The sequence below is a fragment of the Callithrix jacchus genome, chromosome 13 (genome assembly GCF_049354715.1).
Source record: "Callithrix jacchus isolate 240 chromosome 13, calJac240_pri, whole genome shotgun sequence".
NCBI classification, from domain to species: Eukaryota; Metazoa; Chordata; class Mammalia; order Primates; family Cebidae; genus Callithrix; species Callithrix jacchus.
The window spans coordinates 15,585,758-15,613,586 of NC_133514.1; the positions used below are offsets into that span (position 1 = coordinate 15,585,758).

General features: G+C 43.0%; 1 protein-coding gene and 1 pseudogene across 2 annotated transcripts in view; both read left to right on the forward strand.

The window, feature by feature from the left end:
* Positions 1-27,829, forward strand: part of EBF2 (EBF transcription factor 2) — a 266,440-nt gene that overhangs the window by 148,031 nt on the left and 90,580 nt on the right. The gene's annotated exons all lie outside the window — the stretch shown is intronic.
* LOC144578984 (serine/threonine-protein kinase Nek4-like) lies at positions 15,496-16,545 on the forward strand (annotated as a pseudogene).

Genomic DNA, 27,829 nt, shown 5'->3' on the forward strand with positions numbered 1-27,829 from the left:
ACCCACTGGGTCACCATATGTGAGGAAAAGTTATCCTGGGCCTTAGTAAACACACTCAGGGAGGGAAATAAAGAAAGGGAAAGCCGCCGTTCTACTGGCAACTGTCGTTAGGTAGTATAAACAATGGCCCCGTCACTGGCATGGAGCAGAGGCTCGGATTCCAATAGCACTCAACAGGGAGCCTTCCTTAAAAAATTAGAAGAAGCTGGGCTGGAGTTGGTCCATGCTGGGAATGGCAGAAGAAGCAAAAACAAGAGTAAATGAATGGAAATTAAGCAGCAGGAAATGGGGATTTGGCACAAAGCTGGAATTTGAAACTGCAGAGAGGTGTCAGTGATAAGGTTGTATAGAGTTTCTGGCCAAGAAAAGAGAGAAGGAATGCAGATGTGTTCATTGAATAAAGTGCAGATGGAGAAAGGGGCAGGAAGGAAAAAAAAATGCCGGGGAAATCATAATGAGTGGAGGTGCATTTATGTTTAGCAAAACTTTAAAAATTATTCTCCCCGTGTGTCTGGATGAAATTACAGGTTGGTTCAGATTGTTCCAATCTACTGGAGAGATTAAGGCCACGTTTATTTACTTTTACCTTTTCCTGCTCTGGGCAGACTGGACTGTGTGTGCTAAGAGGCTCTGGGCAGGCAGATTCCAGGTGTGAGTCTCCATTTGGAGCCTGCCTAGGAACTGGGGCCCTCAGTTCCTCTTTAGTTAGAAATAACTGGGATATCTCTAGAGAGCTTGAATAATGATTCAACGTGGGTTTGTTATCTGTCTAGGAGGCTCATGAGAAGACAGGCAGCAAAGAGATCTGACCCCTTGCATACATGTGCCCTCTGCCTTGGCTGTGCAAGGAAGCCTGGCCTTTTGGGTTCTGCCTGCCTTCCTCACTCCCATCTGGCAAGGCTCAGTTACACTTCTCTTTGGCTAAAGAGGGTCTGTGCATCATAGGGCAGTCCTTGTGTTTAAACATCATCTTATTTGGTAACAGGAAGGCTGAAATCAGCCTCTCCAGTTGTACCTCGGTCTTGCAATCACGACTCACCACAATCTTGAACTCCTGGGATGAAGTGATTCTTTCATCTCAACCTCCTAAGTAGGTGGGACTACAGGTGTGTGCCACCACACCCAGTTAATTTTAATTTTGCAAAGATAGGGTCTTGTTATGTTGCCTAGGCTGGTCTTCAACTCCTGGGCTCAAGTGATCCACTCACCTTGAGCTCCCACCTTGCTGGAATTACAGGCATGAGCCACCACACCTGGCTGGTCCTTTCTATTTCATGTCCAGCCTTGGATTTAGTTAAATAACTAAAGAGACCCATTCCAAATACCATTGTTCCACAGGCAGTGGGAAGTGGTGAAGAGGTGGCCTGCGGGGGAGGGGAAAAGGTCTCTAACCCTGAACTAGCAGGTGGGATGCTGGTCCAAGTCACTCTGCCATCCTTAGACATCAATTTCTCATTTTCCCAACAAGACTAACACCTACCCAAAGTATTTTAGAGCCTTTGTTTGGTGAAACTCTTGTAAAGACATGTATTTAAAAACACTTTGCAGAATACCTTGTATTATCATATGCAAAGCATCATCATCTTCATTATCTATGTGAAAGAAAGATTTGCTCTTGGAGGAGAAATGGCAGTGTCAGCAAAGAGGTGAGGTGTCTTGAGGCTGGAAGGCAGTCTGGATATAAAATTTCCATGGCCACCCTTCTTTCAAACAGTAAAAGTGGGTGCTTTTTGACATGCACTTCTGACCTGTCTGTCCTGGGGTTTTAAAACCAATGTAAGGCACAGCACTGACTGCAGCCCTTGCCAAATATTCTCAATCCATCAGTATGGATATTGGTAGATGCACAGCAGTGGGTAATGCGTCAATCTGGCTCCCTTTCCTAGATGAGCAGTGTTTCCTTGGGGATAAGCCCAAATGTCATGTTTTCTATATCAATGCTGTTGACATAATAGTCTGGATTATATTCAGTTCTGATTGTGTGTCATCTTGGGAGAGAATACTGTTTAAATGTTAGCGTTGAATAATGAAAATGAGGTGAGGTGTGGAGGGTGGGTGAGCATTAAAATGTTGCCATCACAACAGCCCCACCTGCCTCTGTCCCTGTCTGTCTCCTTTCTCCACTGATTCCGGATCAGAAATACAGCATATTCTTGCTTACACATGGGAGTGAAATAACTTGTACACACAGACATAGAGTATAGAATAATAGTCACTGGAAGACTTGGGAGTGTGGGAGAAGGCGAGGGATAAGAAAGTTCTTAATGCATACGGTGTACCTATTGACATGATATCTACACTCAAAGCCCAGACTTCCCACTCTGCACTATGTCCGTGTAACAGGAGTACTTGCAAACCTCAAATATATACAGTTGTTTTTTTTTTTTAAAAGAAATAATGCTCTCCCTCCCCATCCTTGGGCAGACCTACACACCTGCCCATTTGGTACTACACACATTTCGGAGGAGAAAAGGTACATGCATATCCCAATTCTTTTTAAAAAATAGAGATGGGATCTTGCTCCATTGCCCAGGCTGGTTTTGAACTCTTGTCCTCAGGCTTACAGCTGTGAGCCGCTATACCCAACTAATACGTCAGTTCTTGGGAGAGTAATTTTCCTTGGGGACAAGCTATATTCCCAAACACAGAAGGTAGCACTTAAATGTAAGCCAGAATGAGACTTCCAAGGCATAAAACTTGACACACCTGTAGTTAGGGACAAGTGCCCCTAACTGTGGCTTGTGGCTCAAGCTATTGGGAGCATCAACAGGAGACTCTCCCAAGCTCTCTCCTTTTTCCCTCCTTCAAATCCTTTATTTCTTCTCCTTTTAAGAACATCAGTAGGCTATATGAAAGTATAGAAAATGTGTTAAAATAACAATCTTTTAAGACTGCCTTTAGAAAAATCCATTTTCATTTTTCATATGTGCCTGGACACAGGAGTATATACATTTTATATATTGGTAAAATCAGTATTAGGTGATTAATTTTTAGGCCCCTCTAAAATTTTTAGAGTCTGACAAAATACATAATGCTAACCACAAAATACCTCTGGAACTCCTCCCTCTCCTTTCATTCCCAAGGCCTCCACCCAAATTTAGGGCCTTTCTCTCACCTTGGTGGATAGAATGGCCTCCAAGCTGGTTTCTTGCCTCTGGGTCCTTCTTATACCCCCAGAATTAACTTCCTAGAGCACAAACTTGATTCTCTGCTTAATACCTGGCAGCAGCCCCCAGCTCCTGCGGCGGGCAGCCAGATCCCCACGGGTCCTTGTGTGTGGGCCCGGCCAGGCCCCGGGGAGTGTGGCGCTAGCGTGCTATGCTCCTGTTGCTGTGATCAGCCCTGGTTTCTGGTGTCTGCTGCAGTCCACGCTGTTCTTGGGATGCGCTCCGTGCCCTCCTCGAACCCTCTCTGATCCTCCTAGCGCTGGCAACCCCGGGCGCCTTGTTCACAGTGGCTGCACCACCTGGCGCGCTGCGTCTGGGTCCTTGCAGCACCGACCCCAGGTCCGCAGCCAGCTGCAGTCATCGTGGTGAACAAATTAGGCACAGCTCCTACCTTCGCGGAGGCAGCAAACCTTTCGGGGAAGGCAGCCGTGGTATAATTAAAAGTGCAATGAGTATCCGTGTCCTCCAGCACTGCAGGGTGCCATGGCAGCAAATAACCAGGGGACCCAAACAGGCCTGGGGAGCCGGGAGGGCTTTCTGTGCCAAGGGAGGGTTGTGGATGAGAGTCCTGAAGGCTCCCTGGGGGAAGGGGCTGGGCAGTGCTGGAGGTGAGTGGGGGTACTTTCCCTGAGAAGACCCTTGAACGGTGAGTACAATCCAGATAAGCAGGTGGGAAATGGTGGTGAAACACGACGTTGCCTCTGCATTGATTCCCTGCACTGAAGGCCCTCCAAATATGTGGATTTTTTTTTTCCTTAGTGCCTCAGAGCTTGAAGCATTTGTGAGAGCCAAGACCCATTGCTCTTGGCCTCCAGGGGTCTTTCGTTTTGGACCTGTGCTTTCTGTACCTGGCAGGAATGCACCCAATGAAGTAGAAAGGGGCTCATCTCCCTGCCTGCTAAGGTGGGGCCGCGGAGCAACAAGGAGCCCTGTGGCTCTCCAGACTCAGGTGGCGCATTTAGCAGCAGGAAGCCACCAACGGGCAGCCCTCTGGGATGCTATGGAGGCTTCAGGAAAGCAGTTTGGGTTCCCACTTAGCCCGATATCACTCTTCCTCCGCCTGAACTATTTTGAGCCACTCCTGCCATCCTTCTCTCTCCCACACATACCCTTAATATGACTAGAATATAGCTAGTTCGAGCTAACATATGTTCTTATAATTATGTTGCTAGCATGATAGATTATTTCTTCTACTCACTTTTTTTTTTCCGAGTCCCTGCACTGTGTAACCAAGACGAAGGAGCTTGTGTAAATAAAGAGATACTAACACACCTTGACAGCAGCCTATAAAAAAAAAAAAAGGAAAACCCCAACCTTTAACAGGTCTCGAATCTGCGTCCCATCTGTTTAATATGCAACCTAACGTGCTGCTGGGAGGCTCAGTTTCCTGGTAGCTGAAGGGAGAAGCAGAGGCTCTGTCTGCTAAGCCGCTGATCTCTGACGGTGGAGAGCCTTTGAGTATCCTGCTCTGTGGGATGTTGCCCTAAAGAGGGGCTGTCATGGACCTGGAGGAGTTCTGGGTTAGTGGGCTTTGGAGCCAATGGACACTGGAGCCAGAAGGAGCTTCCCCAGTGCTTAGGGCCAGCCTTCATTACCAATGGGGAATCTGAAGCTCCAAGCACAGTGTCTTGCTGATGGTGACACAGAAACTCAGTGAAGGGTCTGATCCCAAATCAGTTGCCCTGACTGCATTCACTCTTTTTCCTGTGGTGTGGGACTGGAAGATCAGTGGAAATGGGTTCCACCACCCAGTCTGGGAGGCAAGCAGGAGACAGGAGTCAACCACTCCATCGTTTTCCTGACTTCTCTAGGGAGGAGCAGATTCTCTTCTTTCCTGATTAATGCTTAGAAATGCAAGTAAATCCAATAAACCCTATATTACCACCTTAAGGAAAACCATGTTTCCATCCGTTCCTTTAATTGTTCATTCAACCAACATTTACTGAGTACCTGTTGTGTGCCAGCCATTGATGATCAATCCAACAGAGCTCCTGTCCTCCAGGGATTTCCAATATGGTGAATGGACAGCTAAGTAAACAAGGCATTACAGTCCAGTCACCATGGTCAAGAATGTCACAGCAGTGTGTGCAGAGCTGTGAAGCACACTTGGTCTCACGGAGGCACAGAACAGGGGCCCTGACTCCAGGCTGTGTTAGAGCTGTGGGTCTTAGGAAAGGCCCCTTTCTTTTGGAGATGAACTTCTTGATCTGTAAGTGGACCAAATGGTCTCTGTGAAGTTTGTTTGTTTTTCTGTTCTAACATCCTGAATAAGGTGTGATGCCGTCCTGTAGAAGATGGGAGAGAAGTATGAGAAATATCTTAGCCTTCCAGAAGTTTAAAGGCTAATTGGGAAAAGAACCCAATACATACAGAATAAGAAAACAAACAAACAAACTCACAGCCTCCTTCTGTAGTTCAATACTGTGTTATTTGATATGTACAATAGATACTAAAAAATTCAGAAAGCGGGAAAAGTAGAATGAGTTGCAGTTGGCAGAAAGAGCTGTGTGGAAGAGATGGACATTCACTTGGGTTTGAAATAGATGGTAAAACTTGCATAGATGAAGGGTTGATGGGGGAGGATATCTAGACATGAAGCATGAGGGGGAGATTAGCAAAACCTGCAAAAAGGAGTGAGCAGGGCAGCTTGGGCATGAGCCAGAAGGTGAAACGATTTGTAGTAGCTCCTAACCTAATGCCTGCCTGGCCATTTTGCAAAATCCCCATATAGACAAGGTGAGTACGTGTTCCTGTTCACCCTGGATAGTCCCGGTTCACGTGCCTGTTGATCTACCATCATTATTTTATTTATTTATAAATTATTTTTTATAATTTAAAATGTGTTTAAAATAGATAATTTATAAGTGAATAAATAATTTATAAATAGATGAAGAAATAAAAGTATTATATTAGGCCAGCAAATAAATAAAATGTACAAATAAATCATTATGGTAGGCCAACAGGCATGTGAACATACCAGTCTTGCTTTGCTACCCAGAGGGGAGTGCAGGCTGATGATGGATCACTCTAGCCTCTAGCTTGTGACCTTAAGTGATCCTCTTGCCTCAGCCTCCTGCGTAGTTGGGACTGCAGTCACATGCCATCATGCACAGCTAATTAAATAACTTTTTTTTTGTAGCTACAGGGTCTCACTATGTTGCCCAGGCTGGCCTGAAACTCCTGGCCTCAAGCAATCCTCCTGCCTTGGCCTCCCACAGGATTGGGATTACAGGCATGAGCCAGTGTACCTGGTCCTTTGTGTAATTTTTAGCAGAGTCCCCTTTTGAACACTTTTCAACATGTTCATATCTAAAAGTAATTAATATAATTGAAAAATGATTAATAAGATATTAATCATTAATGAACGATTAATGCAAAATGATTTCTGATGAAGTCTGAATGTTCATCTTGGCCTTGCCTGTTTGAAGTCACTGCTTCTCCTTTCTGTGCTTTTCCTTACCTGTCTATGAAGTGGGGAGAATGACTGATGCCTTCACTTCTTCCTGGGAACATATGGAGCCAAAAGACATGTTCAACCTCATTTTTTCCCTGGTAGAAAATAACAGTATATAATATACAATATAAATACCGTTAGTTACAGAGAACTAACAACTCTCTCATCTTTGCCCTAGCTAAGTGTGTGTATCCTTTCTCCTCCCAAGTGAATCTCCAGGTTCTCAGAGAGTCATCTTTGTCTAAAAGGATTGGAGCACTGAGTTGGATGACTTGGAAAGTATTTAAAAATTCTTTGGACAGAGCCATCATGAAAATACCAGGTGGCCATTGGGAAGTGAGGGGGCGGATTCCATCCACTGGTGCCACCATTTATCATGTTCAGTTGGGTGGGCCAACTAGCGTTCTGGAGCAGAGAATAAAGGACTGCACACTGTGGGACTTGATCTTGCTTTCCCAGCTGGTAATCTCAGCTGGGACAGGCCTGGCTCCAGCTCACGTAGCCACTCCTCCGGCTCCTGTCCAGCCAGCAGGGAAGATTCTAGCTGCTGGCACTGTTGATCCAATACCTATTTATGAGTACTAAATTTGCAAAAATAATACATGAAAATGAGCTTGTGTGTCATTCCAGCCTGTGTTCTATATGATGAAATAAGATGGGGATATCGAATTACTGGCCAATTTAATTGCCTGGAAAAATTAATTTCTAAAAATGCCAAATAATTTTCAAATCAGAAGGATTCAGGAAACAACATCTATTTTTTATTTTCATTTGGGGAGAAAGCTATACAGATATTTTATTTTTTGTCTTTTAAAATCTATGAACACTACTTTGTCCTGGGCTGGGGTATGAGCTCATGAAAAGGAAGTGGAGGAAAAGCCCTTTATCTTCATTTTATTTCAAATTGTACTTCTTTTTAAAATTCAGCTTTCTTTTTTTTTTAATCAGTTTGTGTTAAAACTGTAGAGGATCTGCCTCATTAGTGAACAGCTTTACTGGCCTGTGAATGATGCATTTATGGTATAATTTGAAGCACCAGGGGATGAAAAGATGGTCTAAAGTTTGCCCAAACTCTTGAAATTGTGGTTCCATGCCTTCGGCAGAACAACTGGGGGAAGGCTTTGACCCTGGGTCGGTGCTGAACAGACTTTAACCCAGTCTTCCTTGAAGCAGACCCCATCTTTTTGTTTTCAGTCAAGCTCCAGTAAATCTCACTCCTGTGCAACCACACTGAGGTGCAGCAATGTTTCCTTTTGTTTCCTCTTTGATGCAACTATGTGAGATTCTCAAGGCAGTGGCCAATGGCAGCCTGGGTATCTGCCCCAGCAGCCAGGAACTTTCTGGAGCATGGAAGCACTTAGATTCTGAGGACTCTTGCATTGTAGATGCATCCTTTATGCAAAGACTCCACTTGTGCTTTCTAGCCTTTTACCAGAATTGAGAAATGAGTTCGATTTCATTGTACATTTCTATTACTTTTAGTAAAAGTATATAAATCTAATATGGGGCGGGCATCAGTAATGGTAGCCATCTTGTTTTAGGAAAATGTGGAATTTGAGAGCCTGCTGCATGAGCTTAGAAGAAGAGAGGTCTGGCATGGTGCTGTGGCTCACGCCTGTGATCCCAGCACTTTGGGAAGCCAAGGCGGGCGGATCACAAGGTCAGGAGTTCAGGACTAACCTGACCAACATAGTGAAACTCTGTTTCTACTAAAAATACAAAAATTAGCTGGGTGTGGTGGCACATGCCTGTAATCCCAGCTACTCAGGAGGCTGACGCAGGAAAATCGCTTGAACCCGGGAGGTGGAGTTTGCGGTGAGCCAAGACTGCACCATTGCACTGCTGCCTGCCGACAGAGCGAGACTGTCTCAAAAAGAAAAAGAAAAAGAAAGAAAGAAGGAAGAGAGTCTTTGCAAAAATAATGTAATCTAGTGAACATTCTGTTATTCATCAGTGAGTGATAAAGGGAGGAAACAGCTCAGTGGGCCACCTCATTTCAGATGCTCTGATTAAGGGGTCCACGGTTTATCCAAGCTGGTCTTTGGATGATGTTTACTAATACAGTTCTAGACTGATAAGCTCTGCCAGTGTTGTCTTCCTCAGGTAGAATCCCTGATCTGCTTGGCCTCATGCTTGTGGGTACAGTTTTTAATTCTAAAGGTGATGAGGTAAATATTGCTAGAAATAATCACTTAACCCTTACCCGATTTAAAACATTTTACCAAAAATGTCATCCTGTGTGGTACTGACGAATGCCCGCAGGCCAGCTCGAGGCAAAACTGTGCAGTAGGCCAAGTTTATTTTCGACTTTCCCGACTGCCTCCCCAAGTGGTCACTTTGCAGTTTTCTCAGGCCGCCTGTCTCCTTCTCCCTCACCCTCATGACCGCCCTCCCTCCACTTCTAATGTCCTTACTTTGTTATTTCCTGATAATGGAGGAATGATTTGGAAACCTCATTCATACCAAGGTACTGGTGTCTTTTTATATTGTCCTTCTTAGGGATATTTGCATTTTAAAAGGACCTCATGGAGAGGACCACCTTCAAACCCACAGAAGGGATTTTTGGTGGGCAACTTTTGAGCATTAGCAGAAAGTGTGTTTTATCAGGGCATACCTCTTAAAAACTTTTTATCTAGCCCAATTAGTAGTTAGTGAATGGTTAAACTTTGAGTGGTTTTTTTTTTCCCCCAAACCAAAAGAGGACCTATGTTAAATATATAACAAATATTTTAAAAGTGATCAAACTTCCAATGTGATTATGGGAATACTTTTAGTAACCGTTCACTGAAAAGGAAAAGACAGCATGACATAGTAGTTACAGAATATGCTGGAGTCGGATTGCCTGGCTTGACTCACAGCTCCACTTCTTTCTAGCTGTATAACTGGGCAAGTTACCTGACCTCTCTGCACCTCAGTTTTCTCATCCATAAAATAGAAGCAATAATGGTAATGAACCTCGTGGGGTGGTTATGAGGATTAACTAAGTGAATGGATAGATAGCGTTTGAAGTGCTTGGCATATGGTAGGCATTCAATAAATGGTACTGGTGATGATGGTGGTGATGATGACCACAAACATTTGAAAAGTACAAGAGTGTATTTGTGCAAGGCCTATTAGTTTTTCAGCCAGTGGTTTTTGGTATGTATTTGGATTCCTGGATGACTCACATGCAGTATCGTACAGCTGCCTGGGGTCTGCAGCCATAGCTGGAGTTTGGATTAAAGCTGTGCCCTTGCTGGCCTCATTTTGCAGAGATAAGGAAAAGCTGAGGCAGCCAGCATAGGATTAGACTTTGGAGTTCCCAGAGTTCCCAAACCCGGGAGTTCTGCAAGATATATTCATCTTTCAGTTAAGGCTCCATTTATTTCCCTTGTGTTCAGGGGCTCAAGGAGGGAACCACTGTTTCCTTTACTTTATGAGTCATGGTTCTGTTCTGTCATTTTGGGAAGGGCCTCAGGCCCCTCAACAGTGTCACCACTGTGCAATTATCTTGAGTGAAGGCACACAGCAAAGCGCATTTCCTTTTTAATGTAGTTATAAATGTCGTGTCACTTGGAGATTTAGGAATCCGATCAGGAATTCCATTTCCTAGTCAAACAGGGTATAATTAGAGTGGGACTCTGGGCCCATCCCTCACCAGGCACTGTAACTGGGGAAGGGGAAGCAAAGAGCTATTCTGATTCCTCTGGATCCGAGGGGCATCTGGGAAAGGAGAGGCATCTTCTAAGCTCAAAGCCATAGAACTGGTTTGCTTCCCCAGAGCCACAAGGCCTGATCTCCAGAGAAATAACAAGTTAGAGTTTTCATTCATCCACAGAGCCCTTGTGCTGGGGTGGAGGAATGCTGCAGGGGAGACAGTGCACCTCTTGTTTTTGGTTTCTTCAAGACAGACCAAGGAACAACCAAGTCATTTAGAAACTTGTTCCTGGCTGGGCATGGTGGCTCATGCCTGTAATCCCAGCACTTTGCAAGGCTGAGGCGGGCAGATCACAAGGTCAAGAGATCAAGACCATCCTGGTCAACATGGATTTGGTAAAACCAAAACTCTATTAACCAAACACTACTAAAAAATACAAAAATTAGCTGGGCATGGTGGCACAAGCCTGTAGTCCCAGCTACTTGGGAGGCTGAGGCAGGAGAATCACTTAACCTGGGAGGTGGAGGTTGCAGTGACTCGAGATTGCGCCATGGCACTCCAGCCTTGTGACAGAGCAAGTCTCTGTCTCAAGAAAGAGGAAGAGAGAAAGAAAGAAAGAAAGAGAGAAAGAAAAGGAAGAAACTTGTTCCTTAGGATTAGCCCTTAATGAGATCCAATGTCCAGTGTACAGGAGGGCTATAGAATTAGGATTATAACAAATGTTTTTAAAAGTGATCAAACTTCCAATGTGATTATGGGAATACTTTTAGTGACCGTTCACTGAAAAGGAAAAGACAGCATGATGTAGTAGTTACAGAATATGCTGGAGTCGGATTGCCTGGCTTGACTCACAGCTCCACTTCTTTCTAGCTGTATAACTCTGGGCAAGTTACCTGACCTCTCTGCACCTCAGTTTTCTCATCCATAAAATAGAAGCAATAATGGTAATGACTCATATGGCTGAATGACTCACGTTGACTCAATGAATGAATGAATGAATGAATGAATGAATGCTTGGCCACCTAAGCCTTTTGAAGGAACCTTCTGGCATCACGTATGGCCTTAGGGCACATGTCTTATGCATCTTCCATGTATCAGGCTCTGCTCCGGGGATGAAGTTGTATGTCATTTTCTTCTGCTCCACAGGTGGGGAAACAGACAAGGAACCCAAAATGGCAAAAGAGCATGTCAGTGTTTATCAAGGTCTGCACTGAATTCATAAGAAGGGCTTCTATTTCTGCCTGTAAAAAGCAGAATCCTAGGTAGTTTTCTGGAGTGGATGATGCCCAGGCTGGGTGAAGATGAGGAAGGGTTACCAGGGCAGGGAAGAAGGAAACCACGCCGGGGAAGAAATGTGCTGTCCTTGTGCATGTGCAAAGAGGAAGCGGGGTGTGCTGCAGTGCAGCACTTCCAGCAGGGTACAGTCAGGGTATGTAGAACACTGAGGCTGCAGAGGGTGGCAGGGACCAGACCATCAAGGGACTCCTAGGCCAAGCAAAGGTGTCTGGATGCTGGTCTGAATGCAGTCGTGTTGGATGTGAGTGGTCAGGAACTGAAAGTCTCTACATGGAGATGTGACCTGATTGAACTTCTCTTTGACGAGGCCTATAGCATGGGTGTATTAGTCTGTTCTCACACTGCTAATAAAGACATACCTGAGACTGCATAATTTGTTAAAGAAAGAGGTTTAATTGACTCAAAGTTACACATGGCTGGGGAGGACTCACAATCATGGCGGAAGACAGAGGAGGAGCAAAGTAACATTTTACGTGACAGCAGGGAAGAGAGCATGTGCAAAGGAACTCCCCTTTATAAAACCATCAGATCTCATGAAATTTATTCACTATCATGAGAATAGCATGGGAAAGATCCACCCCCATGATTTAATTACCTCCCACCTGGTCCTTTCCATGACATGTGAGGATTATGGGAGCTACCATTCAAGATGAGATTTGGGTGGAGACACAGTTAAACCGTTTGTATCAGTAGGTCATGGATTGAGCATGGGGGGAGATAGCTTGGAGGCAGGACAAACAACTAGGGGACCATCATCACTAATCCGGGCAAGGAGAGATGTGCAAGGAATAAAGTGACTCAAATCACATTACTGTATTAGGGATTTTTGTTAAATAAGTAGAATTTAGTGGTGCTAGTCACAAAAAAAGTAACTCTGTGAGATGATAACTCCTCTCCACTACAGTAGCCATTTTATCATCTATGTGTCCTGTAATATCATGTTGTAAACCTCAAATAGATGCAATAACATTTATTGAAAAACAAAAATAATGGAGGCCTGAACAAAGACAGTAGCAGTGGGGATTGAGAGTAGGGGAGGAGTTTGAAAGAGGTTTTGAAGATGAATCATCAGGATTTGACTGAGTATGAAAGGGAGGCAGAAGGAGTTGTCTGGGCTGCCTTCTAGGTTTCTCCTGTGATGCACAGGTGCTCAAAGAGGGTGTTGTCATTCATTGAGGATAGTTTAGGAGCAGGAGCTGGTTTGGGTAATGGAGATAAGGGGCATGGAGGGAAGAGAAGGGTAAACATGATGCCACCTCTGCAGAATCCAGAAGAATCCATCTTTTCTATGAGTGACAGTTGCCCCTAACCTGTCATCCCAGGTGACTGCTCAGAAAACTGGGAGGTCTTTGGTGCTTTTCTGTTTTCTCTCCAGTCACTTCTCTCTCAGCAAGCATATTTAGGTCTGGGGTAAGAGATTATGCCAGGCATTAGAGACACAGTAATGAAGAAGGTACAGGCCTTGCACCCATGGTGTCTGCCTGCTGGTCTCTTTCCCGTGCACACTCCCATGCCCCACTCCCAAAGTGATTTTCTTAGTTAATTGCTTCACTCCACACATGAAGAAGCAATTGGTAAGAAAGGCGTGGGAAATTTGGCTGTTCTGAGTTTCGAGTTTTAACAGGAGATTAGAAGTTGAAGAACTCTTTGTCAGAAATGATTACTTCTGATGGTGGTATTTTCCCATCATGCCAGGCAGTGAGAGAAGTGGCTGTGGTCTGGGAGGACATCTTCTTGCTCTGACAGGCAGACTGCCTCGGTGGTAGCTGCTCTGCCACCCTGGACAGGCCTTCCAGTTGCAATCCCTTGATCATTCTGAGACCAGACTTAAGCATTCTTTATGAATAGTAAAAGGCTCTCCCAGCTTTGGAATGAAAGAAAGACTATTTCAGTAGGTTTAGGAATCCTGAGTGCTTCTGAAGCTCCAAAAACTTGTTCTCCCCTGATCAATTTCTCCACCCTCCAGCAGCATTAAAAATTTAACAGAGCTGGAACCAGATCCACCTTCTCTCCAACTCTGTGATTTCTTTTCATAATTTTAGTGACAGACCTATTATTCAGAGGCCCTCAAGTGACATTATCAGAAACAAATTCCACAGGCTCTCATTGTACCCAAACAGAAGGCTCTCATTGAAACCAAACAGCCCAAACAGAAGAGGCCTACAGAGAGGAAGAAATAGTTGCTTCTATGTGAATGATGCCATTTCTCTCGTGTTTTGATATTTGGGACAAAAGACACCCTTGGTATTGAATGAAGCTGGGGAGACTCTTTTTACTTCTCTAACCAGGTGATGCAAGACGCTTCATTCAGACCAAGAGCCAGAATAAAATACATAGAAAAAATGCAGACGAGGGAGCCATATTTGCCTGGGTTCCCTTAGCCCAGCTACCCACAGAGTTGCAGAGGGGAAGAAATGCTAGAGATTTTCTGGTCTGAACTACAGTACTACATAAATACAGAATGAGGAGAAATAGCTTAATAGAAACTGGTGTGAAATAAAATACAGGTATTGAATTCAGCTTGGGGGGCTACAGCAGAATACTGAAAAATTGGGGGAGCAGTTGGACTCATGTAGGCCATGAAGTCAGGTGACAGGAACTCAGGTCACAAGGCCTGGAGAAGCTTGGAACATAGGAGTCTGGGGTGGGGAGAAAGGGGGATGACATAGAAATCTTTTCACACTTCAATAATTGTCCCATGTGATAAGAGCAGGCATCAAACCTTTGGCCTTAAAATCTAGTCCATTGCTTTGTTTTACTTTTGAGAAATCTGAAGCTCAGAGGGTTAAACAGCTTTATCAAGAGCAGGCCCGAACACTGGTATCCTGTCCTACCCAGGGCCACTAATCAGAATACCACTGACTACGTAACTGGGTATACAACTGCATGTAATAATTAAATCACCGTATGTGTATGTATATATATGTGTGTGTGTTTATATATATACATAGTTATGATATATACACAATATAATATATAATTATATATAATTGCTATGTTATAATTATATACTATAGCATGTACAATATATAATTATATATTAATATACAATTGTATTTTATATATAAATATATATGCAATATATTATGCATATTAAATATATATAATATAAATATTAAATATTAATATATAGGAATATATAATATATATTGAATATTATATACAATAATATGATTTATATGCCATATTTAATATAATATATACAATCTTATAATTATATTATTGTATATATTATTATATTATATACATTATATAATTTTCAAATATCTATTTATTTGAAAGCTAACCTTGTAGAAAGCCCTGTACTAGATGCCAAAGGGGTTCCAAACCATCTACTTTGACCTCTGCCTGCAAAAACTTCTGGTCTTATCATGGGAGTGAAGACAGACCCACGAGGAATGAGCAGGCTCATTCTGGGCAAGACAATGGCCGTCTAAAGGGAGATGTAGGTAAGAGATAATCTTATGGGTCTAGAGATGAGGGAGATCACTTTGGTGGAATGCTAGGTTATAAAGAGATGTTTATAAACTTTAGGATATAAGTTTATTTATAGCTCACTGTCATCTATGTCTTCTGCTTCTGTTGGCTCATAGATTTTTCCAGAGCTGGAACCTTGCCATATGCCTTTTCTCTTATCTCCTTAAAGTACCAAATATGAGCCATACACAAGTGCTTAGCATAACTGAAATAGAAAATTATAAGGAGCTGACTTTTTTAAATGGAGATTTCCTCTTTCACAAAGCTCATCAGTTCAGATAACAGCCCTTTTCCAGGGATGACTGGAGACCACGAGTCTGGGACACAACTGGGGCCCTGTTCTCACCTAGGTTTTCTCCCTTTGGCTGAAAGCTGACACAGACATTTGTAAGGCCTCAAGCTATCAGAGTAGTCTTGGGGATTATCTAGTACCTTATTTGGCTTTATGTTATTTCTTATAAAAAATTGCAGGGAGGAAAAGAATGTTCCAAATCAAAATAAGCCCCTTTGATAGTGTTTTGGCATTTCAGTTGAGAATTATACTGGGAAGAACTGTATTTTTCTGGGGTTTTCAGGCTCCCCAGCTCACCTCCACAGTTGTTGTTTTAACGGATGAGGAGTTGTAACCTTACCCATGGGGAAGGTCTCTGGAACTGAAGCAGTCAACATGTTTTCTAAGGGCGAACCAGGTGCAAGATTCTGTGCTAGCAGGGTGGTATAGAGGAAAGGACGTAGAACTGGGAGTCAGGAACCCTCAGGTTTTAGACATTTATTTAAAAAAATTTTTTTTGAGAGACAGGATCTTGCTCTGTTGTCCAGACTAGGCTATAGTGTCATGATCATAACTCACTGTAGCCTCAAACTCCTGGGCTCAAAGGATTCTCTTGCCTCAGCCTCTCAAGTAGCTGGGACTACAGGTACACATCAGCATGCCTGGCTAAATTTTTTTTTTTAGAAAGAAAAATAAAAGAAAGAAAGAGAGAAAGAAAAAAAGAAGGAGAGGAAGAAAGAGGAAGAGAAAGAGGGAGAGAGAATGGGAGTGTTGCTTTATTGCCCAGGCTAGAATGCAGTCTAAAAATGGGTATTGAAAACCTCTTTTATGCCAATAATTGTGATTAATAATGGAGACAGGAAAAAATGAGGGAAGAAAATAACAAGTAGCCAACCAATATTTCATTTAAACCTGTGAGTAGGTGTGATGTGGTACTGATAAGAGTGTATATTTTGTGTATTTAAAGTGGAGAGTTCTATAAATGTTTATTAAGTTTACTTGTTCCAGATCTGAGTTCAGGTCCTGGATATCCTTGTTAATTTTCTGTCTTGTTGATCTATCTAATATTGATGTTGAAGTTTCCCACTATTATTGTGTGGGAGTCTAAGTCTCTTTATAAGTCTTATGTATCTGGGTGTTCCTGTATTGGGTGCGTATATATTTAGGATCGTTGGCTCTTCTTGTTGCGTTGATCCATTTATCATTATGTAATGACCTTTTTTGCCTCTTTTGATCTTTGTTGCTTTCAAATCTATTTTATCAGAGGCGAGAATTGCAACTCCTGCTTTTTATTTATTTATTTATTTATTTATTTTTGCTCTCCATTTGGTTAGTAAATCTTTCTCCATCCCGTTGTTTTGAGTCTTTGTGTATCCTTGCATGTGAGATGGTCTGGATGCAGCATACCGATGGGTTTTTGACTGTGTCTTTTGATTGGGGGATTTGTGAGTTTATTACTGCCATTTGATGTTAGCTGGCTGTTTTGCCCATTAGTTGATGTAAATTCTTCATTATGTTGATGATCTTTACTTTTTGGTATATTTTTGGAAAGGCTAATACTGGTTGTTCCTTTCTATGTGTAATGCTTCTTTCAGAAGCTCTTGTGAAGCAGGCTTGGTGGTGATGAAATCTCTGAGTACTTGCTTGTTCACAAAAGATTTTATTTTTCCTTCGCTTGTGAAGCTTAGTTTGGCTGGATATGAAATTCTGGGTTGAAAGTTCTTTTCTTTAAGGATGTTGAATATTGGCCCCCACTCTCTTCTGGCTTGTAGGGTTTCTGCTGAGAGATCTGCTGTAAGTCTGATAGGCTTCCCTTTGTGGGTAACCTGACCTTTCTCTCTGGCTGCCCTTAGTATTTTCTCCTTCATTTCAACCCTGGTGAATCTAATGATTATATGCCTTGGGGTTGCTCTTCTTGAGGAACATCTTTGTGGTGGTCTCTGCATTACCTGGAGTTGAATATTGTCCTGCCTTGCTAGGTTGGGAAAGTTTTCCTGATTAATTTCCTGAAGAGTATTTTCCAGCTTGGATTCATTCTCTTTGTCGCATTCAGGTACACCTATCAAACATAAATTAGGTCTTTTCACATAGTCCCATATTTCTTGGAGACTTTGCTCATTCCTTTTTATCCTTTTTTCTCAACCTTGTCTTCTCATTTTATTTCATTAAGTTGGTTTTTGACCTCTGATATCCTTTCTTCTGCCTTTTTTTTTTTGTAGAGACAGGGGTCTTGCTATATTGCCCAGGCTGGTTTTGAACTCCTGGCCTCAAGTGATCCTCCCAACTTGGCCTCCCAAAACACTGGAATTACAAGCATGAGCCATCTTGCCTGGCCTTGGTCTAATGAGATATTTCAATAGGTGACCTCTGAAGTTTCTTCTGGTTTAATAATTTTGTTCCATAGGAGAAACAAATATTTAACTATTTGCTCAGTTCAGACACTGCAGAATTGAGACAGTGGTGCTTAGGCTTGAAGGGAGAAGAGACTTGGGAGCTTCCTCATAAGCATAAACTCTAGTTTCTGCATAGGTTTCACAGAGAGAAATCCTGAGCTCCAGGAGGTTACCACTGCTTTCAGGTAGACTGTGCACCACACACCCATCATGACATGTCCTGCTGTTCATTCCATGCAGAAATCTGCAGAGACCTGGGGATAGCAGAAGAGCATGGAAATGCCCATGAAGCTCTATAGTGTCAAGGAGGGATCAGCCCCTAGGTGGGAAGGTGGGCCAGTCGGCAGGGACAAAGGGTGTTCCAGTTTTCACAGCTGCTCTGTGCCTTTGCCACCCCAAACTCCTCACTTCACTGTCGAGAAAAGGAGATGTGTGCTGAATCTCCAATTTAGGCTGAAGTCGAGTTGGACAAGCCTTTCGGTTTTCATTGCCGGAATGACTTTGCCATATATGTCACTCTAAAGCCGCCTAAGGAGTGGTCTGGGGTTAGACTCTGCCTCAGTAACCTAAGACAGCAGTTAATCTCCACGGAGCCTCTCCATAAGGGGGATAGGCCCCACGGGGACCTTGTGTCCATTTACTAATGACTGTAAAAAACTGTGAAAATCCCAAGTACTGGAGGAATGCTGCTCACAGCAAAGGGAGAAGGAAAACAGTGCATTCAGGATACTGCAGCCTGAAGACTTTCTCTTTGCTGGGAGGAGCAATGTGGACACTCCAAGTACCCTAAATACACTGACTTGATCACTATGCATTATTTACGTCTAATAGGATTATACATGTACTCTATACATTTATGCCAATAAAAAAATTTTTTTGTGAGGCATATAGATTGCTGGAAGTAGATTATAAATGTCTAGTTTTCCAATGGGAAGGCATGTGAGAAACATTACGTGTTCCCAGATGGAGCTTGTGGTTCCCCCTGCGTGTTTCTGGCGCCGTCTGTGGCCACCTCTCTCTAGGGACTCAGTACATCATCCTCTTGCAATTTCCCTACAGTGTTCATCTTCACTGGACAGGGAGTTCCCTGAGGACAGGGACATGGCTTTCTATTTCCAGTCTCTAGCACAGTGCTTCAAGTAACAGATAGTCCAATAAATGTTTGTTGACTGAAGAAGTGATCCATTATTAGGCCACAGCATGGACTAAAATGGAGGAGAACCCTGGGCCATCTTAGGAATGGAAATGGTTCATTTTGAACATCCACACTGCATTTCCATGCATTTATCAGGGTGTCATGAATCATGATTTGGTGAGAGCAGGAGGTTTTATAAAGCAGGGAAGGAGGAGGAGGAGCAGTACCTGTAGGGGCAGGAATGGGTGTGGATCAGGCTCTGACAGCAGTCAGTGGTCCAGGACTGCTGAGGGACCCTTCTGGTCAGTCTGTGTGTCTTTCACGCTCCTCCATTGACTTACGGCACAGACTTGGGGCTCAGATGGAGGGGGAGTCATGGTTCCCATTGCCCCTTCTTTTCTGGACTCCTTTGCTTCTCTGTGGTACTATCGTTCCATTCCCCAAAAAGAGTCAGATGGGAAAGATGAGCAGAAAGGAGGGGGAGCACAGCCGGGCGCAGTGGCTCACACCTGTAATCCCAGCGCTTTGGGAGGCTGAGGTGGGTGGATCACTTGAGGCCAGGAGTCCAAAACAAGCCTGACCAACATGGCAAAACCCTGTCTTACTAAAAATATAAAAATTAGCCAGGCACGGTGGTGGCCGCCTGTAATCCCAGCTACTCGGGAGGCTAAGGCAGGACAATCACTTGAACCTGGGAGGCGTAGGGTGCAGGGAGCTGAAATTGCACCACCACGCTCCAGCCTGGGCAACAGAGCGAGACTCTGTCTCAAAAATAAATCAATAAATCAAAATAAAAAAGGTGGGGGAGCAGCAATCACTTTGGGGCGTGGGGGCGGGGAGACCCTAGGGACTGCAGAGGAGCAGCCGCTACTGCTGCCATTCTGCTCTCTCCACCCATGAGGTTTGATGTCATACTCCATCAACGAACCTTGGAAATAATGCATGAATATGTGTTTTAGACATAGAGCGCCCTCTCAGTAAAAATGATCCTTAGTTATTAAATCTTGCCAGAGGGAAATATTTCCTGTAGGATGAAGTTGTTTGGCACATGGGAAAAATAATCCCCGCTGTCAGGCTTGCAAATAGCTAGCAAACATTTACTAGTCTTCCGTGTTTGGGGGAGAGGGGAGGCGCTGGTGGCTGGGGGTCTCTCTCTATATATACATATTCCACACACCTTCCCTCAGGAGGCACATGGAAAATGCAGTGAATGAAATCATTCTTGTACTCACCTGGTTTAAATCATTACCTGCCAGATCAAGTGGGCGGGTTGCCTATTTTAAGATCTTTGAGGAATCAAACAGAAATCAAAGTTTTCATTTTGATGGCCCACTGAAAAGACAACTGCCTCAAGGCTTGGTTTCCTTTTTTTTTTTTTTTTTTTTTTTCTTGTAAAATGAGGATGGGAGGAAATGATCACAGAGGTTCCTTTCTATCTCTGGTAATTGATGAACCTTTATGGCTAATAATGTTACATATCTCTGGGATGTGGCAGGAAATAACTCCGATGAAGGGAGAACTATTCAGAGATCCTGGAAAGAAGAGTGTCAAAGGAGCCTCCTGGGTGGGGTTTGCCCCGAGTTCCAGCCTTGACTCTCCCACTTGCTAACGGTGGGGATGTAGGCAAGTCACGTAAACTCCCTGTCCTTGGTTTCTGCATCAGTAAAATGTGCAGCTAGTAACTCCTACCTCAGAAGGTTATTGTCAGGCTCAGAAAAGGTATATGAAAAACTGTTTTGTAAGATACTCTTCAAACATAAGTCATGGCAACCCTGGCTCTGTCACTAGCTTTAGTAGAATGTAGGGGCTGCCCAGATCTTTTTTCCCTAAGGTATCTTCCAGTTCTAATAGTCTGCTCTTTCATCACGATATTTCCAAGTGTTTTTGTGAAATACTCTATTGGCTAGCTTTGTGTTTATAATCAACACATGTATAATATATTGGAAGGGGCTCATTTATCATTTGATCCAGCCTAAGTCATGCAGAAATTCTCTTTATGACACCTTTGACAATGGGTTTGTTATCATGATGGAGAAATCATGCCGAACAAGGTAGTCTATTTTGATTTTGAGCAGAAGCATACTTTCACAGGTTTTTCTCATAATGAACCAGATCTGCTCCCTGGTAAATCCTACCTACTGGCCCTCATTTCTGTTCTCTGGAACTGTGAACGCTCCGAAACAATCAGTAATCAGCTGTATCTCAAACTCCTCTCGTGATTAATTATTCTTTCACTGATTCACAGAGAAGGAGAAAGAACAAAAGTTAAGTGATTGGTGCCTGGTTACATAGAGAGGCATAGCGGAGTATGCCGGGAACTTGGAGCTCTAGGGGTTTCAGGTTCTTAACCCTCCTGAGCCATGTAGTAATAGTCTTTGAACTTATGCAGAGAAGTCCCTGTTCCATTTTACCCACAACCCACAATTTGTTGCTTTGTTTTGCATTCTGTTTAGCCAAATGTTTTGGTTTGGTTTGGTTTGGTTTTGAGACGGAGTCTTGCTTTGCTGCCCAGGCTGGAGTGCAGTGGTGCAATCTTGGTTCACTGCAACCTCTGCCTCCCGAGTTCCAGCAATTCTTGAAGCTTCTGCCTCAGCCTTCCAAGTATCTGGGACTATAGGTGCCCACAACCGTGCCAGGCTAACTTTTGTATTTTTAGTAGAGACGGAGTTTCACTGTATTAGCTAGGCTGATTTTGAACTCCTGACATTGTGATCCACCTGCCTCAGCCTCCCAAAGTGCTGGGGATTACAGCCATGGGCAACCACACCCAGACTAGCTAAATGTTTTCATTACATTAATTGTAAAAGGTTTTTCAGGCTGACCCAGACTGACTCACTATCACACAAGTGTGCATGCACACACAAAACACACACACACACACACACACGGAGACCCAACATATACCCAGAGTGATATGGCAGGAAACTCTAGGAAAAGCTGTCAAATGTTAAGTTTTTTCCATTAACTTTGAAACAATATCAGGAAAATAGATAATATGTAAACATAGAAGAAATATCTCTAAGTTTTAAAGCAACGTTCTCAACTCAGGTGAATCCAGTGATGTAAAAGAAAGGAACTAAGAACAAAAGTCACAGAATGGAAAAGTTCGTAGAATTTGAGCTTTGTTTGGGTAGGATATGGAATATCATCTTTGGTTGCTAATTTTTTAGTGTTTGATTTTTGTCTTGAGCATGAGGTCACCACATAGAAAAATGCACAGTGGTGAAGTTTGCAGAACAACAGGGAAAAGGGAGACACTGTCCCATTTGCTAGCTGTCCATGGGGAGATTCCCAGGTCTCTGGGAAGCTCAGCTGTAAGAGGAAGAAGAGCAACAGTCCTTGATTCCTTGATGTGAATGGTGAGCTTTGCACTTCGAAGATTTCATAGCATCCTAGAGAGACAGGTGTGCAGGTGACCTAGGACCCCGTCCTCCTCCCAATACCAACCATATTTTACATGTAATGAAACCGAGGCCCCCAAAATCACTGGGACGTGTGACCCACCATTCAGCAGAGCCAAGACTAGAACCCAGCCCTGTAGTCTTAGCCCAGGGCTCTTTTTACTGCCTCCCTGAGCAGAGTATTTGACTTCCTTCTTACTGTCAGGAAGATGGACACCCTAAAACAGTGGTCGCTTCCATCCTTCTGAAAGATGAAGAATTATGCTTTTCATTCAGCCACAAAGAAAATCTTATGATTCCTGTCAATGATGATAGGTCAAAGTCCCCATGATTTCAGATGTATTTCTCCTATTTAGACTTAGCACCTTACATTGTTAAGGTATTTGTCTTCTATATTTACTGTAAATGAAGGAAGGATTTTAACAGCTGTCCAAGTAGGCAAAAAAAAAAAAAAAAAAAAAAACCGACTAGGCTTTCTTTTTTCAAAGTAAGGGAATAAAAATAACATTAACACAAAGGAACATTCTTACTAAGAGTAGGTGGAGAAAGGCATCTGAAAAATAATACCTCAAGATGCATTGAAACATTTTAGGGAATTAGGGAATTCTGATCTCTTGAAAAAAAAGAAAATTAATATTAAAGACAAGCTGTGAGTTTCCATCTGGCCTTGCTGCTTTCCACTAACGCTTCCATGACGGAATTCATCTGTCCATCAACTGTCAAAAATTCTCCTGTCAGTAAATCCCACGATACCCCAGCGAGCCCACCCCGCTCAAAATATTCCATGCCACAAACTATTCCGAATTCTGAATCCCTTTTTTTTTTTCCAGATCTCTGTAGTATGAGACATAAAAGTTGCTGCTTTTTTTCTTCCCCTTTTCTCTTCCTTTTTGCAACATCTCTTTTACCCCCACGCCCTCTAGTATGGGGGTAAAGGGAATTTGGGTAGAAAATTTGGGGAGCCCTCAGTGTTTGAAGACTGTGTTCCCACCAAGTCTCTTCTAAGCTCTTTCACTGGAGTCTGACAACAGACAGCCCACATCTGTTTTAAAACACTGAGTGCTTGTGAAGTGTGAACTCCCCACTGTTTAATGTAACTACATGACTATTTAATGTACACAGTGGTAGAGCCACTCAGAATGGCAAACTGTTGTGACATGCCTGAAGGACGTATATAAACATAATATACTGTGGTTTATTGTGACAAAGAACATCTATGCCACAAATAGGACGATCTGTTTGCTCACTAGTGTAGTCAAATGAGGAAGGAAAAATGTGTACGGTACCCTCCCCCCGCAACCCATGTTGATAGTGAAATTGATACCGGATTAATGAAATAACAAATCCAGAATGGGCATTTCATAGTGTCCTATTGTAATAATTTTAAGTCCAGGATTTTGAAGTGAGTTATTCATTAAATTAATCTGAATATATAACATAGAGGGAATAGAAGGGAGATAGGAAGTCACTAGAGGGAGGACTGCCGAGGGTTTGGCATCTTCTAGAAAGTTTGTTCCCTTGTATGGGTGCAGGGGATGTTTTTGGATGGCAGAAACTTGGATAACATGTTAGTGCTGCTTTTGGTCGACTTGAAGATCGTAGTTTTCTGTACATTGTTACTCATGGAAAAACATCCACGGTTGCTGCTTGTGTTAATAAACCAAGAGAAAAGGCAGAGTGGCTTTGCAAATACATTTCATTTTTAATATTTCTCCCAAAAATGGATTCTTATACCTTCTGACATCTCATTAATCAATTGATCAGAATCTGTTCTCTTCCATCTCATTGCTACAATTCTAATTAACCTTTGCTAGTCAAACAGTTACCAGAAATCACCTCCAATTGTAATCCCGTTTCCTCTGACCCACGCATTTCAATAAAAGCTTTTCTATCTGTCTTTAGTAGGAATTAAGTGGAGAAGAACTATACTGTGTGTTATCTGTTGCTTTTTAAGGGATTTTGAAATTCTAGAATAAAATCTTTAGTCATGAAACACAGATGAAGATTATACTTTTAGAAAGCCTTTAGAGTATAAGACAAGGCTAGTCTTATACATACATTTAGGAAAGTATTAACCTTTTTAAAATTCAAAGTGATTGCTTCTCAGAAAATAACTACTTCCATGGAAGACAAAACAAAAACAACAAAACCCTCTTGTAAATTATACTAAGAAAGAGAACAGAGATCTAGTTCTGAAATAAAATTTAAACTGCTCTTGTTGTTGGTATTTAAGTTATACTGTTTTGGTGCAGACCAATATTCAACTTCATCCAATATTTCTAGATTGAAAATACCAGTGCAAAGTCCTGGTCATTAGGAAAACTTACTCCTGCCTCTGATTATTTCAATTTGGAGTTCCCATGGTTTGGATATTGCTCTATCCTGCGGCTCACATAATTTCCCCCTAAGAGCTTGGCAGTCGCTGAGGAAACATCTGAGAAGGCCTTTGTAAGAAGGGTGCCCACTTCCCTGTTTGTCCCAGAACTGCAGCTCACATCCTGAAGTGTCCGGGGTGCTGAGGACTTTTCTTGTAATTTAAAAATAATTTTAAAATCTCAGTTTAAGGAAAGCTCCACAGAGGAGCCAGAGATGAAGAAATTCAGCAACACAGTAGTGAGGAGCAAAACCACTTTTCAGAGCAGGGGAAGTTTTAGTATAAGGTCTTTTGGAATCAGATTGTTGCTTTAAAAAGTGTGGTGAATGAGCCGCTTTTGCTTCCACAGGGTTTCACAGCATACTCTTCTCTACTCCTCTGCTGCCTTTAAACACACTGAACACCGCTAGTCCTGAGTAACACTTCACATCGGCTCCTAATGCGCAGAAGTTTCTGGTTACACGGGTGCAGCTGCTGTCTAACGTTACCACCTCTCCACAGCCGAGCCGACTTGAACGGGCTTTTATTTTAATTTCCTTTCTCCTGCGGCTCGCAACTTTGGAGAGCCACACAAGCCTTGCCACACAAATGGGGTTAGTGCCTCTTTAAGGAATATTTAAATTGCATTTCCTACTGTCAGTTAAATCTCATCAATCATGTTTTTAATTAAAAAGAAGGACATCTACATCCCACTTTCGACTCAAAGTGCATAATGAAATCGTAGACTGGGGCAGGGCTGGAGAGTTTCAGCTTTGCTGGGTGCACTCAGCGGAGATGCGGGGCAGGTCAGGAACACTGGTGCATATGCAAGTGGCAAACACATAACACTCCTGATAGGGCCGGGTGACATGTGTCAACCCTTGTCATTGAGAAACAAGAAAGGCAATGTGCCCAGACAAAGGGTAGGGTGGAATCTCTACACACTGGCAGAACCTGACCCACGCGCAAGGGCTTTGTGTAGCAGATGCCGTCTCTCATTGTTCTGTGCCTCCCTCCCCAGTACCCCTGACAACAGCCACTGCCGCTGGCATTCCACCCTGACATCTGTTCAGCTTTATTGATGCGGCCCTGGAGGAATTCCCAGTGTAAACAGGGAATTCTCTAAGGGAACCCCATGTTGTAAAGGGATGAGCTGCATAATGCAAAGATTTAACCACTATTTAAAGGTGTGACACTTGATTGAAAGTGACTTGCTTTTCCCCCCTTTCCAATGCCACCTCCCTCTCCACCCTTAACTGTATTTGGCACCAACTGGCTGCAGCAATGCCCCCACCTCCTCATCACTGCTTTGTTTTCCTGATGTGTAACAGTTAGGAATGAATGAAGGATGGGGGGCCTTGGGTACCACTGTCCAAAAAAAGCCACTTAAAAAAAAATTCTGGGTTACAGTCAATTGAGTCTAGTTGTCGCATTGGGATCCTGCCCGCTGCCCACCCACACTCCTGGCAAGAAACAGCTTGCAAGTCGCTTGGTCCTGTGGCTGAAGCTAATGGGGTGGGCTTTGTGCTCCTTGCTAGGAGAAACTGTGGCAGTTCGCAGTCCCTGAGCAAAGCCTGGTGGTACTAGTTCTGGCAGTGCTAGAACTTAGGGGATTTGCCTTTGGGATTATGTGTTTTTTGGCACTGGTGCTGTAGGATATTAATAAGGCTTTTTTAAAAAAGCAGACCTGATGGGATATGCGATGCATCATCCGTCATTGCCCCGGCAAACGTACATCTGCTCGAAGGCACCTCTGAAGTGTTGCAGCCTTACTCAACTTCCTGGGCGATGTTCAAATACAGGGAGTATCATGCGAGCTCCGGCCATGCACATTTTGTCCCTTTGGTTGAGCCTGCAGACATCCGTGAACAGGGCCCTGTGCAGCAGGATCGCACCTATTAGCAGTGAACTTGACTTGTGTTTCAACATGGACAGAGTCTGTTTTGTGAGGCCGTGGGCTGACTTTGGATTCATGTGCTGCAGCTCTCTTCTCTTCCAGATGACTGGTGGAGAGACAGAATTGGAAAATGGCGATGACGTCCTCCTGTACTATTTCAGAATAAATGAGGCTGTGGGTTACCATAATAAGGGCAAAAGAAAATAGCAGAATTATCAGAGGGTGAAGTCAAAAGTCATAAAGGGAAATCTGTCTGTCTAAGGGCCTGAAGGATTGTTTTCAGAGAACAGATTATCAAAAAAGCAAGATTGGTGTGTGTGTGTGTGTGTATGTGTGCACGCACGTGCGTGTGCATGTCAACAGTAAGCAGCAGCCTGGTCCTTCACCTGGAGTTTTAAGATTTGTCCTCAGCTGGCTGTTTTTTTTTCCCCCTCGAAGAGAGGTGCACTTCCATCCTGTAAGGCGGTGGAGCTTTAAGTCAAGAAGCCAGCATACCATTCAGGAATGTGGCCTTTCCTTCCCATTGCCACAGATTGAATTTTCACTTAAAACATCCAAAACCCTCTAGAGGGATTTTATTTCTAAAAATAATTTATGTATTTTCTTCTGACCCAAACAATGTATGATCATTTTAGAAAATGTAGAAAATATGGACAAATAAAGTTAAATGAAAATGGCCCATTAACTTCTCAGAAATAATTGGTAATCATTCCGGGTTTGTCTCCTCTCTCTCTGTATTTAAACAAAAGTGGGATTATCTTATGTTTACTGTTTTGTGTTTTTTTAGTACTAGACTATACTTTGGTATCATTTGATGTTATTCTACAACATAATTTAAATAATTACATAGTATTTCTTTGCATATCATAGTCAGTTACCCATTTTGGGATGAATATGTTTCCACCATTGTATTTATTATAAACAATCCTGCGAGGAACATCTTTTGTAGATAAAGCCTTGGGTATATCCATGGCTCTTTTTTTTTGGACAAATCTTTAACATAGAATTGTGGGGTCAAAGGCTGTATGCATTTTTAAGTCTTGATCTATATTGCCATACAGCCAGAAAGATTGTACTAATTTATACACCCACCAGCAGTGGATCAGAGCACCCAAGTCTTCAGGGCACGTTCCTGTGTTTCCCCATAAGGTGGAAGTCTGTGGTGAAGTTATGGTCCCTTTTCCATAGATTCCTGGCAGCATCTTTAATTAATATGTCCATTCTTAATGCTTTCCCATCTGTATTTCTCTGCATGCAATGATAGAAAAATACCAATAGCTAAGTGCCGATAGAGAGTTCAGAGTCCAGCAATGTCCTACTTTCCTTCCTGTCCACTTCAGAGTGAAAA